The sequence below is a fragment of the Balaenoptera acutorostrata genome, chromosome 2 (assembly GCF_949987535.1).
Source record: "Balaenoptera acutorostrata chromosome 2, mBalAcu1.1, whole genome shotgun sequence".
Lineage (NCBI taxonomy): Eukaryota > Metazoa > Chordata > Mammalia > Artiodactyla > Balaenopteridae > Balaenoptera > Balaenoptera acutorostrata.
In genome coordinates this window covers 26,325,434-26,340,882 of record NC_080065.1, presented here as the reverse complement: position 1 = coordinate 26,340,882, position 15,449 = coordinate 26,325,434, and positions in this window count along the sequence as shown.

Here is a 15,449-nt window from a genome sequence, read left to right as displayed (position 1 = left end):
TGATTGAAAGATAAATTATTTCAGATTAGACAATGGAGCAAACAAAGAAAGTCAAGTAATATATTGTCTATAAAAGATACATTGCAATCAAAAGTATAGAATATTTTTGGAAATAAATACATAAGAAATATGCATACTTAAAAAACAAACTTGGGAGGCATGTTATATGAGGTTTCATAAAATTTAAGGAAAAACCATTAGAGAATATTTATTTATGTAAATAGATTAACATCTCAAGAAAATATAGTCATATATTTAATCAATAGTATACAGTGCTGTAGATATGTTAATAATTATAATTTGATATTTTATAATAGTCTTTATTATATTAATGTAGAAAAATACAAGAAAATTTATAAAAGACTAGAATTATTAGGCTTTATATGTATGCAGCCCTCTTTAAAAGAACTCTGGGTAAAAGAGCCAGTTTAAAGAAAACTGTATACGGGCTTATATACTTGTATCATGTGAAAATAAACCTAAATTACATGCATTTAAAAGAAAAATGTTATGGTAATTAACAGGAACAAAAATTAGTTTCAAGCAGATGTGGACTATTGGTACAATTGACAGCTTACCAGCCAACAAAATCTGAGTACATTTTAATAAATGAATATTGTTAAATATGTCTAATTAAACAGTAGCAGAAATCTTGCTAAACACCACCTAAAGATCTAGGAAAAAAGAGAAAAAAGTTTTAAAAACTCATGAGATTACATAATTTAAAATGTATTGAAAAATTTCATCATATGATAAAACTGGCAAGATGCAGGTGAAGTACTATTTAGAGGGAAATTTTAGTTCTTAATAAATCTGTCAGAAAACAAGAAATTAAGTGTTCAGGTAAAGAAAGCATTTAAACATCACAGATAAATACAAAATTGATTTTATGATATCCATAAAGTCACTCCTTCACCAGAAGTAAATACTGATTCTTTTATGTATGTTTTAAAATTATCAAGCAAAAAATCTTTTTTTACTAGATTTTTTAAAAGTATGTATTAGCAAACCAAAATAGATTAATACTAGACATGAAAAGAAAATTTTTTTAAAAACATTATGAATTAGAATCCATGGCCTGGATTTCCCTTCATGTGGATTCTATCAGCCATTCAATAAATGTATATTTTCTGAACTAGTTAATGGTTCAAAACATAGAAAAAGATGGAAGATTTCCTAAATTCATTTATACAGCTAAATTAACTCTGGAAAAAAAAAAGAAACTACAAAATGCAACTGTATAGCCACTATTGATGTGAAAGTTATGAATAATCAGTGGGAATAATCCAGATACTACGTGTTAAAAACTGAAAGTTCATAGGTAGGTGTTACCTAAGGAATAAAAATATGGATAAATATTACAAACTATAATACAGAAATGTCAAATATATGAACTAAATTGGAAAACGAACATCAAAATATGTGCACCTTGATGGTTGCCAAAGATCATTTCATAAAATTAACCTATATTCCTAAGTAAAAAATGTAAAAATATCTTACATGTTTATATTTCCCCTCCACCTGTATCTAGTGGGAGTTAATAAGGAAAAACCAAAAGCTGTAGAGGGAAACAAGAAATTCTTTTTTCGTTCAACATCCTGATGTAGTGTGAGTAATTCTGTGACTGTCACAAAATTATGAAACTATCCTCCAATTCACCCATTTTTCACTAATGTGTTGTTAAAATATCATTACACTTATCTGTTTTCTTCCATATGAAAGAAAAAAAGAAATAACCCTTTTACTCTGAATTATTTATTTCTATAATAAAATCTATTCAAGCAACTTAAAACACTCACGAAGTTATGTCATATTCATGCAGAACTTTTAAATTATAAATGTGTGAAAACATTAATGTAGAATAAGAGAAAATGCAAAATAGTCATATTTGAACATGTTTTGTCAGAATTTAATAGTTACGTGTCCTTGAATTACATCAGCTTTCTTAAGATTTTATCTGTTAGTATGACATATATTCGGAAAGTACCCTTGAAGAATAGAAAATAGAGAATATCTTTGCTTTTAGAAATAAATTATTATTTATTGATTAAATATTTCTTTTCAATTAATTAGTCAGCAAATATTCAAAGAATTTCAAATTGTTCTTACTCCTTAAGGAATGTTTTTGGGTGTGCAAATTAAGAGATCAAAACTGAACAATCTCTTTTGTATAAATACTAATTTGTAAAATTTTCCAAGTTATGAAGTGTTTCATATTATTCTCATAACAATCCTGAGAGGGGGTCATTATAATATTTCTCCTTTTAAAATGAGGAAAGTGACGTTCAGAAATTAAGTCATACAATGAAGTTGAGTAGAGAAAATTTGCTTTAGGTATACAAATACAAATCTCTCAAATATTTCTTTAACAAATGATATAATGAAAGAGATTATTGCCTTAATTTCATCTTGGTTGTATTGCTTGGCTGATATGTATATGCTGCTCTGGAGTAGAGCTGATCTGTATTTTGCTAACTTATTTCAAGTAGTAATCTAACACGTATTACACAGTCATAAGATTAATGACTATGCAACTGGTCAAAGGAAAATTCAGAGAGCTTTACTTGATGGGAATATTTTATTGAACAAAAACAAACTGTTCTCAAGCCAGGAAACTTCAAACTCCAAACTAGTATGAAGTTCCCAAGCATGACATTATAGGATGGCTTATAAAGTGAAAATGAGGAAGTTGTTTAACCTTTATAATTACTGGCTATTAAATGGGGGTTTCCAGAAAGCAAAGGGATTGGCTAAAAGTGATTATCTTATACCATTTTAGAAAGATGATTTAAGTTTTGCTTATGATTATTGGAGGCATTTAAAAGTTAAGTTAAATTTCATTTACTTTCACGAAATAAATTAAATTGTCTTGCTTACTGGTTTAACTGGATTTTGTCTGCTCCAGGGATCTTTAAGTGTGGTCTTCACTTTATTTTGACAGACTGCAACAAAGTGTTGTTTAAAACTGTTACCAGATCTAGATTTTGGTTGTGAACAGAGGACATGTGGGCCACTACTAAAACATATAAATTAAATAAAACTAAAAAGAAAATACCTTAATGATATGAGTTCAGTAGGATGATTCCTGCTTAAGTAATTGAACAATGAACTGAAGACCATGACGCTTCTTTACAGCTCTGCAGGCTAATAGAGTGTTTCCATATATAACAACTCCTCAATAGATTTTGTTGAATGAATGAATGAATGAATGACACTAGAACACTACATGTTACTAATATTACTGATATATCAGTATTTATTATACATTATAGAGTATTTTTGACATGTCACTAGTCTGTGTCAGTTCATTAGTGGCTGATTCAACTCTACCTATTAAACGAAGGGCTGGGTGGGACGGTACTAACTAGAGAGATGGAAGATGTTTATATTTGTTATTAACTATTTTAGATTCAGGAATCCTGATAAAGCAAAAGAAAAACAATACTCTAAAATATCTGAAGTTAAAAGACTGAAATTTCAATCATGTTTCCATTATTTATTGGACAACCTGGCAAGGATCTTTTGTTTCCTTAATCTTACTGAGATATATTCAGGATAAACAAAGGTTTGAAAATCAGTCTGTCAAGGATTAGTTATCACTATCGGCTAAAACACCTCACCATTGACTCAGAATTCTGATACTGAGGTTTATTTTTTATATCATTGGAATTTGCATCTGAAACTGGAGCTGAAATTCTGCTTCTGTGAGTCCCACACCAACTGAACATTGCATGTGATGATCCACGTGTAGCCCCCACGAGAGAGAGTGAGAGATAATATTTACACACACACACACAGAGTATTTCTAAAGAGGAGGATATAAAATTTACTTGCTCACTTATTCGAGTGTCAGTGGCATTTGGAAATTAGATCTTTGATGCTTAAGCCATGGTAAATTTATAAAAATATCTCATATTGAAAGTTAGCTTTATGCAGACTTAAAAATTGCATATCATTGTACAACTGCAGAGTTACATTTTCTTTCAATTTCATTTTGTTGCTTTTTAAAATGTTTTATAGAGGAAAGAACACATTAAGCATATTACTCTATAAAGAACATTCGTGCTGCCTCTTTTTACAGTTAAAGTCATCTCTTACTATGCATCATTGCTCAAAAAAGGCAAACAAAACTTATACTTCTGCTGATTCTACAACATAATGAATTATGGTTGAAGCTCAGATATATGTATATAAACATACATATATTAATTGAAAATACAAATTTTTATCATTTATTTAAATTTAAGTACAGATCAGAGATGTTTTCCTGTGATATATTTGGCAACCATTTTCTCATTTAATAGCTTCATTGTTATGGTGTTCCATATAATAAATCCTACTCTATTCTAACGAGTTTTCCAGTAATATTAGAAGAAACATCATCCACAAAGTTCCTTCTTTATTCAAAAAAGGACATATATATGTGCTAGTTTTATAAATTAATTTTATTTCTATGAATGATGAAGATTACAATTATTTTAAAGTGCATTGCTATTTGTTTGACTCAGTTTATATAAGTTACAAATACTTTTATATTTTCTAATTTGCCCTTGTTTGTTTGCCCAAGTAGTTATAGTATTATCTACCACAACATGCAGAATGATTTTTAAGATAAAGTTAGAACTATGTTATAAAGATTATTTTTAAAGCATTGCAATAATTTAATAGACTAAATTTCTATTGTTAGGTTGTTTAAAATGTTGAAAGGTATATGGACTAGAATGACAATAACATTTTAAAGAGAAGTATGTAATAAATTCAAATAAGTTCTAAGACTCAAGTGATTGAAAATTATTCACATCCACTTACCTTAAAAAATAATCTTTAAGTTTTATATTCCTCATAGAAAAGGAAAAGTGTAGGAGATATTGAATTTTATTCGTATGCAGAACATTTTTTAAATTGTAATTCTGGGATTTAGTCTAGCATTATACATGGTAGTCATTAATGGATATTCTTCTCTCAAAATGTAGGTTTTTCCTGAAAGAAAATTATATAATAAATGATCTTTGAGTAAATAAATTTGGCTTCTGGGTTTTAAAAATAAAACTGTGAAGCTTCACTTTCCCCAAGCAGCCCAAGCAAAGATTTTATACAGAATTAAAGTCATAGATTGCCGTTGAAAGTTACACTGATTAAAAAAAAAGAAGAAAATGAGATTCAACATGGGAAAATTGTGCAATCATTAATATATTGAACATTCTTTAAATTAACATGTTTGAGGTATCGATTTTAGTCTGTGAAATATGCACTTATTATCTGATCTGAGACTTTATTTTTAACTTGTTTCTTTCCATTATTTCCAGTTTACATAATTTATTACATTCTGTTGATTTTATCTTGATTGTATTTTATATAATATTTCTTAGTGTCATTCTAATCATCTTACCATTGTACTATTTTCATAGAAAACCTCCTCCATTCTGTAAAATTATAGAACGGTGGTTCCCTATTCTTTATCTCTATTTTAACTCTAATATTTTATTTTAACATCTGTTTATAGATACATCTGGCTCATCACAAAATAAGTTTCTGAGCATGAAATATTGAGTTATATTGTAGAGCGAGCACTTGAAGTAAACTCATGTATAGTCAACATTATCTTGGAAAATGGCTTCAAACACTCAGAAGCAACAAAATAAATATGGTTAGGTTTAACACAGTGAGTTTTTCATGTGTGATGAAAGATAGCCTTTACTAGGAATCAGATTAAATAGTTATCTCACATTTAAGGCTAATGATGTATAAAACCTATATGTTATATCTTAATACATTCTCAGTTAATGTTGGATTAGTACAGTTGACTGTATATAAATTAAATGTTTATCTGATTTGTCTCTACTGCCCTTATTTTTCAATTCATTAGTGTATTTTGATTGAATGTTAATTCTTATAGTGTGATAAATCCTGTTACCCTGTATACTCCAAAGAATGTTCAAACATGAAACTTCAACATACTGTGTATAAATGTATCCAAAATTTCTCTCTATGCTGTAAAATAAAAAACATTTATTGAATGCTTACTATGTGAGAAACAGGTTTCTATGTGCTCTAAGTGCTTTATCTTATTTAATTCTATCAGCAAGTCCATGGGATAGGCACCACTCAGACCCTATTTTACAGATAAGGGAATTGAAGATTTAAAAGATTCAGTAACCACAGGGCACTTCATTTGGGGAGCAGAAGTCTGACACCCGTATATTCTGATTCCAGAGCCTTTACTCAACCACTGCCTTATAGTTATTCATGAGTCCCCAAACAAACTCACAATCAATGCACATGCATGCACTTTTTCACTTGTTTGTGAAGTATATTTTTACTCCACAGCTGTGTCTTTTGAAATCTTATCACCATACTTGAATGCAATTCAGAAATTCTAAAACTCATGTAGACCAGCAAATATTCTTTTTGCAACTGTGACTTTAATATATTTGTCCAAATTTCATGAATATTGCCGGACTAAAATGGAACCCAAATTCTATGATGTAAAAATCACTGCATTTTGTCATCAACTTTATTCCTTATCATATCATTGAATAAAATATAGTATATTTATTAAATTTATTTTTATGTTGGTATTGGTAATATCTATAGTAAACAAAAGGATAACAAAATTAGTGATCATTCAATTATGTTTCCTTGCATACCAGTACCATACTGCTTTAATGACTATAGTTTACAGTATAGCTTGAAATCACTAAGTCTGATGCCTCCTGCTTTGTTCTTCTTTCTCACATTTTCTTTGGCTATAAGGGGTCTTTTGCAGTTTCATATAAATTTTAAGAGTGTTTTTTCTACTTTTGTAAAAAATTCCATTGGAATCATGATAGGAATTGCACTGAATCTACAGATAGCGTTTGGTAGTATTGAAATTTTAACAACATTAATTCTTTCAATTCATAAATATGGGATACATTTCCATCTATTTATGTCTCCCTCAATTTCTTTCATCAATGTCTTGTAGTTTTCAGGGACTTTCCTGGCGGTCCAGTGCTTAAGACTCCTCGCTTCCGCTGCAGGGGGTGTGAGTTTGATCCCTGGTCAGGGAATTAAGATCCCACATGCCGCGTGGCAGGGCCAAAAAAAAAAAAAAGATGTCTTGTAGTTTTCAGAGCAGAGATTTTTCACCTACTTGGTTAAACTTATTCTGAAGTATCCTAAGTATTTTATTGTTTGCGATCTCTATATGAGATACTGAATGATAACTGAACCTACAGCAGTAATCATTTCACAATACAGATGGCTCTTGAGCAACAAGGTGGCTAAGGTCACAAAACACTGCACAGTTGAAAATTCCATACTGCTATCTCTGCCTCAAAAACAAAGGAACTGATAAATGACTCACCTAAGGGCAGGTAGTGGAAACAGTTTGGATAGAATCAGGACTCAAATCCTAGTTCTATTGATTCCACAAACTTTTCCCCACTCCAGTTAACTTAAAGATATGTAAAATGAAAATACAGGTATTATATTTATTGGAGAAAATCTGCATATAAGTGGACCTGCTCAGTTCAAACCCATGTTGTTCAAGTGTCAACTGTATATGTAAATCAAACCATCATGCTGTACATCTTAAACTTATACAGTGATATATGGCAATTATTTCTTAATAAAACTAGAAAAATTGATCGAGTTTTCAAAACAAGAAAAATACAATTTGGATAAAAATTTGAAAGAGGTAATTGTGCTACCTATGGAAATATCTGGGAGAAGACTATTTTAGTCATAAGAATGACTAGAACAAGAGAGGTAAGAAGGCAGCATAACTAGTATATTCAGGGAACAATAAAGATACCAGTGTGATTGGAGTAGGGAAAGTAAGAGAGTGAGCAGTAGGAAATAGGAAGGCAATAGACGGCCAGGATTATGTGGGGTCTTACAAGCCAATTTGAGAACTGTGGCTTTTATGCTGAATGAAATGTAAGCCACTGGTAAACTTTGAGTCACAAACTGACTTGTGTTTTAAAAGGATCATGGCAGTCCTATTTTGTTGAGGATAGACTTTAGAAGTTAAGGAAGAACAATTAAGTAGAAGTAGGGAGAACAATTAAGAATCTATTGCCATCATCCAGGAAATAAATTGTTGTGGCTTGGATAAAGATGGAAGCTGTGAAGGTATGGGAAGGGACCATTTCTGCATAAATTTTGAAACAGTATTTCCTGGTATTTGGTTATACCATAGGAGGAAAGACAGGAGTCAAGATGAGTTTAAGCTATTTGACCTGACATTGGAAGTATGGAGCTTCCATGAACTGACATAAGGAAAAATGTAAGTGGAGTATGTTTTGGGGAGAGAATCAGCAGTTTTGTTCATGTTTCATTTGAGGTGTCCATTAGATATTCAAGTAGCAGTAAAGAGTAGACATGTGTGTGAAATTTGTGAGAGTTAGGGGCTAAAGATGTGAATTTCAAAGTCCTTGGCCTAAAGATAATATTTTAAAGCCATTAGACTGGATGAGATCACAAAGAAGACAGAAAAGACAGAACATATAAGAAGAACAAAGATGGATCTTGGGGCATTTCTATATCAAAAAGTCAAAAAAAAAAAAAAAAAAGGAGACTGAAATAGTAAGAAATGAGGGAGAACAAAGGGAGAGTGTGATCACATGGAACCCAAATGAAAACTGTGTATCAAGCAGGAAGGAATAATGAAATATTTCAAATGCTACCAAGAGGTGAAGATTAGGACTAGCAAGTGATGGTAACAGCATGGAGGCTTAACTGCTGGGGGTCCGTTAATAGTGTGAAAACCTGACAAACATCAGTTTAAGACAGAGTGGAAGAAAGCATTAAAAAAAAAATTGTTAAGGCTATTGCTTACAGAAACTGGTAAAAAATGGAAATATAAAAGTGTAATTGGAAGAAGAAATGGGTTAAGAATGTAAATTTGAATATGAAAGATTTATCAGAAAATGGGATGTTTAATATAAACAAAATGTGAGAATGTGTAGTTGTAAATTCTTCAGTTTGTTTTGATTTAAATAAACTGAATTGACTTAATAGTGTTTAAAGCTTTTCAGTACAAAGGTCTGTTTCAAATACTTTCATATTAATAAGCCATGAAATAAAGTTGATCTCTGCTTAAATTTTCAAATGCAACTCTAATTTACTTATAAAGAACTACTGAAAAGTTAGGAAGGTGACAAAGACAGTACTGTTGAGGTGAAAAACACAAAAGATACAGACGTGAAGAAAGGAAGATGTAAGTCATTGATGAAAAGATGAATGTCTTGATCAGGGTTCTCAGGGTACAAAAATGAGATATATCAATGCTGTTATAAAAGGAAATTTCATGAACAAATTGGAAATAAAAAGAAGACATATTGAGTGTACTTTTCTCTTTTAGTTTCAAGTTGAAAAAAAAAAAGGCTTCCTAACATTCATAGCTAACAAGAAGAAACACCTCTTTACATAGCACTTAAAAATGGAATAACAGTACATCTCCCATGGAGAAGCAATGTGATAGGAACTTTATTCATGGCACCATTTAATTAGAAAAGTGAAAAATATTCCATATTTGAGATAGTCTACTTCCCATATACTTTGCCGAATGTATTCTCATTTCAGCATCACTGTGCATGAGTCCAAATACCTAATACTTATTAAAGAAATAAATTATTTCCACATTTATGTGGATATTTAAAAACAGCAAATGTGTAAACATAGAGTATCTGTCTAGAATATCTATGGAAAACTCTCCCTCTCAACAATTATCTGTCCCCACTCCCTCCTCAATTCTCTGGGAAGGTAAAACAAGTCAAGTGCATTAGAACAACCAACTTCCCTTGACACAGAGATAGACTTAGAAGCATTTGGAACAAATGAGCCTGATCACAGTGTCATAGTGATCCCCAGAAATATTCCTAGAGCTATTACTAAAAGGTTAATTCTCTCTTTCTCTCTCTCTCCCCTCTTTCTGTGTTTGTTTCTCTCTCTCTGTCTCTGAGTCATTTCATCACCTCTGAAGGCCATCTAGCTATAATTGTACAAAAAAGATTCTGCAGAGCCCACCTGAAAATAAAGTAGATCGCCACAGAATGGATGACAAAAAAATCTGTTCTTAAGATAATTTGACATATCTTCCCCTCAAATGGAAGGGCTATAGGATATATAAAGGGGTAAGAAGCTTCAACTAATATTCAACATTCTCTAGAAGCACATATAAAATATTTCCCTCAAAATTACCATGTACTAGAACATAAAGAAAACCTCAAAAGTATAAATTATAATTACCAGATCGTAATTATAATAAAACATAAATTAATAACAAAAACATGGATTAAATATTCCCACATGTGAAATTTAAAACATACACACACACACACACACACACACACACACTGATTTGTGAGATATTTTGCTTGCAATGGCAAATTTACTTGATTCAAATCAAACTTCCTGCCAAGAATAACTAGGAAAATTGAGGAATGTATTATAAATACCCTAGTGAAGGCACTGGCAAGTTGCTTGGGAAGAAAGGTCTAGAAGGGCCAAATCCTGGAGAGAAGAAAAATCCAGCTTAATAAACACACAAAAAAAATACAACTGCCTTTCATGATAAAAAACTCTCAATAACTAAGAGTGGAGGAGAGCTTCCTCAACCAGATAAAGGATATCTGTGGGAAACTCATAGCTAAAATTATATTAATGTTCAGGAGAACTAAGATCCTACATGCCATGGGGTGTGACCAAAAAAATAGGAAAGTAAATAAATAAATAAATATTTTTAATGTTCGAAGACCAAATACTTTTCCTCTAAGATCAAGAAAGTAAAAACAATGATGTCCACTCTTGACACTACTATTCAACATGGTACTGGAGGTTCTAGTTAGGGCAATTAGGGAAGAAAAAGAAATACAAGGCATCCATCCTGGAAAAGAAGTCAAACTATCTTAATTCAAAGATGACATTATTTTGTACATAGTAAATCCTAAGGAATCCACTAAAATGATTAGATCGAATAAATATAGGTAAGAAGATGGCACGATAAAATACCAATATACAAAAGTCAATTGTATTTCTATAAACATGCAAATAAAAATTCAAAAACAGCTCTGTGAATATACTAAAAACCATTGCATTGTACTTTAAATGGGTGAATTGTATGGTATGTGAATTGTCTCAATAGTACTGTTATTTAAAAAGGAATACTTACAATTAATATAAAGTGTCTGCAAAAAAGAAAGAAACAAAGAAATTAAGAAAACAATTTGATTGAAAATAGTATCAAAAAGAGCAAAATACTTGGGAAAAACTGCATAAAAAACTTGTACCTTATATTCCAAATATGATAAAATATTGCTGAAATAAAGAAGTTCAAAATAAATGAAAAACTGTCCCGAGATCATGGATCACAAGACTTGATATAGTGAAAAATTGCAATAAAAATTGTTCTGCAGATTCAATGCAATCTCCCATCAGAATCACAGCTGTCTGTAGAAATTGACAAGTTTATCTTAAAATTCATATGAAATTTCAAGGGACCCTAAATAGGCAAAACAATAAAACAACAGTGAGAAAGAAAAAAAGTTGGAGAACACAGTTTCCCTGATTTCCAAACTTACTACAAAGTAACAGTAATTAAAACATTGTTGTATTAGTATAAGAACAGACATAGATCAATGCAATAGAATTGAGAGTCTAAAAACAAACTCATGTATCTGCGGTGAACTGATTTAGACAAAGGTTCAAAACCATTCAATGGGAAAATAATTGCCTTTTTAACAAACAGTGCTGGGACAACTTGATATACACGTACAAAAGAATGAAATTTAACTCATACTGTATACAAAATTAACTCAAAAGAGATCAAAGTTCTAAGTGTAAGAATAAAAACTATAGAACTCTCAGAAAAAACACAGAGTTAAATCTTCATGATCTCAGATTTGGCAAAGGATTCTTAGATATGATACCAAAAGCCATGAGCAATGACAATGACAATAAATATACATAAATTGGACTTGATCAAAACTGAAAACCTTTGTGCTTCAAGGGATACCATTAAGAAAGTGAAAAGAAACTTATAGAACTGGAAAAATATTAGCAATCATATATTTGTTAAGAACCTTGTATCTAGAATATATAAAGAACTCTTAGAACTCAATTAAAATAAGACAAATAGTCCAACTTAAAAATGGGTTAAAGATCTGAATTGATATTTCCCCCAAAAGTTATATAAATGGCCAATAAGCATATGAAAATATGCCTAACAGCATTAGTTATCAGGGAAATGCAAAAACCAAATAAGATACAACTTCACATTCACTATAAACAATAACAACAAAGAACATAATAAAAAGTGTTGGAAAGGATATGAAACCTTCATACACAGCTGGTGAGAATTTAAAATGGTGCAGCCACTTTACAAAATCATCTGGCAATTACTCAGATGGGCTAAACCTATTATTAATACATCACCCAGCAATCCACAGAAAGCTTGCACACAAATATTCGTAGTAACTGTATCCATAATAGTCAAAGATGGAAACAACTCCAAATCCATTAATGATGAATGGATATATAAATGTGGCATGTCCATACATTGAAATATAATTCAAATATTAAAAAAGAATGAAGTACTGATAACATTTTGCGGCACAGTGAACCTTGGAAACACTATGCAAAGTGAAAGGAGCTAGCCATGAAAGACTTCATGGCTAAGAGTCCATCTTCATGAAATGTCCAGAAGAGACAAATCTATATAAAGACAGAAAAGAGGTTAGTGGTTGCTTAGGACTGCAGGGACTTGGGGGAATAAGGAGTGATAACTAAATGGTACAACGTTTCCTTCTGAGATGATGAAAGTTATTTTTTTTTTGACAATGATTGTTGTGATGGTTGCACGTAACTGTTAATATACTAAAAAACATTGTGTTGTGCATTTTAAATTGGTAAGTTGTAAGGTACATGAATAATATCTCAAAGCTGTTAAAGAAACAAGCTTTAAAGAAGCACCTGCGTAAATCATCAATTTTTAAATATTATTAAAAAACAGTATTTTGGGATAGCGTTTCCTGACTTTCATTTTTCCCACATTTTTCTTACTCTGTGTGTTGATAAATTTACCTCTTTTTAAATCTATTTTATTAAGAACTTAATAAATGGAATGATAATGAAAGCAAGAAATGGTAAGGCATGCCAAAAAAAATTTAGCTACATGTCCAGTCTTCTGATGAGTTTAGCTGATACTATTTATTTTCACTAATATTTCACTATATGAACAAGTATAGCTGCACTGAGAAATAGATTACCTAAGAAATACAACTGTGTATGGACCATTATATATTTTGCCAATTAATCAGCTACACAATTATTGATAATGCCCAAAAGTAATCCATTAATTCAGTGGAGTGATATCTTCTGACTTTGGATAAAAATACAATTTAAAAAATTATTACCTTATTTTTGATAGAGCATTAAACCAAAACCAGAAAAAACATAAGGATAATGGATTACTGATATGTAAATATATTTTGATTTGGAGTGAAATAAAATCAAAGTATTTTTATCTTTTTTTTTTTTTTTTAAACATCTTTATTGAAGTATAATTGCCTTACAATAGTGTGTTAGCTTCTGCTTTATAACAAAGTGAATCAGTTATACATATACAATATGTTCCCATTTCTCTTCCCTCTTGCATCTCCCTCCCTCCCACCCTCCACATCCCACCCCTCTAGGTGGTCACAAAGCACCGAGCTGATCTCCCTGTGCTGTGCGGCTGCTTCCCACTAGTTATCTATTTTACATTTGGTAGTGTATATATGTCCATGACACTCTCTTACCCTGTCACATCTCACCCCACCCCCTCCCCATATCCTCAAGTCCATTCTCTAGTAGGTCTGTGTCTTTATTCCCGTCTTGCCACTAGGTTCTTCATGGCCTTTTTTTTTTTTCCCTTAGATTCCGTATATATGTGTTAGCATACTGTATTTGTTTTTCTCTTTCTGACTTACTTCACTCTGTATGACAGACTCTAACTCCATCCACCTCATTACAAATACCTCCATTTCATTTCTTTTTATGGCTGAGTAATATTCCATTGTATATATGTGCCACATCTTCTTCATCCATTCATCTGTCGATGGACATTTAGGTTGCTTCCATGTCCTGGCTATTGTAAATAGAGCTGCAATGAACATTTTGGTACATGACTCTTTTTGACCTATGGTTTTCTCAGGGTATATGCCCAGTAGTGGGATTGCTGGGTCATATGGTAGTTTTTTGTAGTTTTTTAAGGAACCTCCATACTGTTCTCCATAGTGGCTGTATCAATTTACATTCCCACCAACAGTGCAAGAGTGTTCCCTTTCCTCCACACCCTCTCCAGCATTTATTGTTTCTAGATTTTTTGATGATGGCCATTCTGACCGGTGTGAGATGATATCTCATTGTAGTTTTGATTTGCATTTCTCTAATGATTAATGATGTTGAGCATTCTTTCATGTGTCTGTAGGCCATCTGTATATCTTCTTTGGAGAAATGTCTATTTAGATCTTCTGCCCATTTTTGGATTGGGTTGTTCGTTTTTTTGTTATTGAGCTGCATGAGCTGCTTGTAAATCTTGGAGATTAATCCTTTGTCAGTTGCTTCATTTGCAAATATTTTCTCCCATTCTGAGGGTTGTCTTTTGGTCTTGTTTATGGTTTCCTTTGCTGTGCAAAAGCTTTTAAGTTTCATTAGGTCCCATTTGTTTATTTGTGTTCTTATTTCCATTTCTCTGGGAGCTGGGTCAAAAAGAATCTTGCTGTGATGTATGTCATAGAGTGTTCTGCCTATGTTTTCCTCTAAGAGTTTGATAGTGTCTGCCCTTACACTTAGGTCTTTAATCCATTTTGAGTTTATTTTTGAGCATGGTGTCAGGGAGTGTTCTAATTTCATACTTTTACATGTTCCTGTCCAATTTTCCCAGCACCACTTATTGAAGAGACTGTCTTTTCTCCACTGTATATGCTTGCCTCCTTTATCAAAGATAAGTTGACCATATGTGTGTGGGTTTATCTCTGGGCTTTCTATCCTGTTCCATTGATCTATATTTCTGTTTTTGTGCCAGTACCAAACTGTCTTGATTACTGAAGCTTTGTAATATAGTCTGAAGTCAGGGAGCCTGATTCCCCTAGCTCCATTTTTCGTTCTCAAGATGGCTTTGGCTATTCGGGGTCTTTTGTGTTTCCATACAAATTGTGAAATTTTTTGTTCTAGTTCTGTGAAAAATGCCAGTGGTAGTTTGATAGGGATTGCATTGAATCTGTAGATTGCTTTGGGAAGTAGAGTCATTTTCACAATGTTGATTCTTCCAATCCAGGAACATGGTATATCTGTCCATCTATTTGTATCATCTTTAATTTCTTTCATCAGTGTCTTATAATTTTCTGCATACAGGTCTTTTGTCTCCTTAGGTAGGTTTATTCCTAGATATTTTATTCTTTTTGTTGCAATGGTAAATGGGAGTG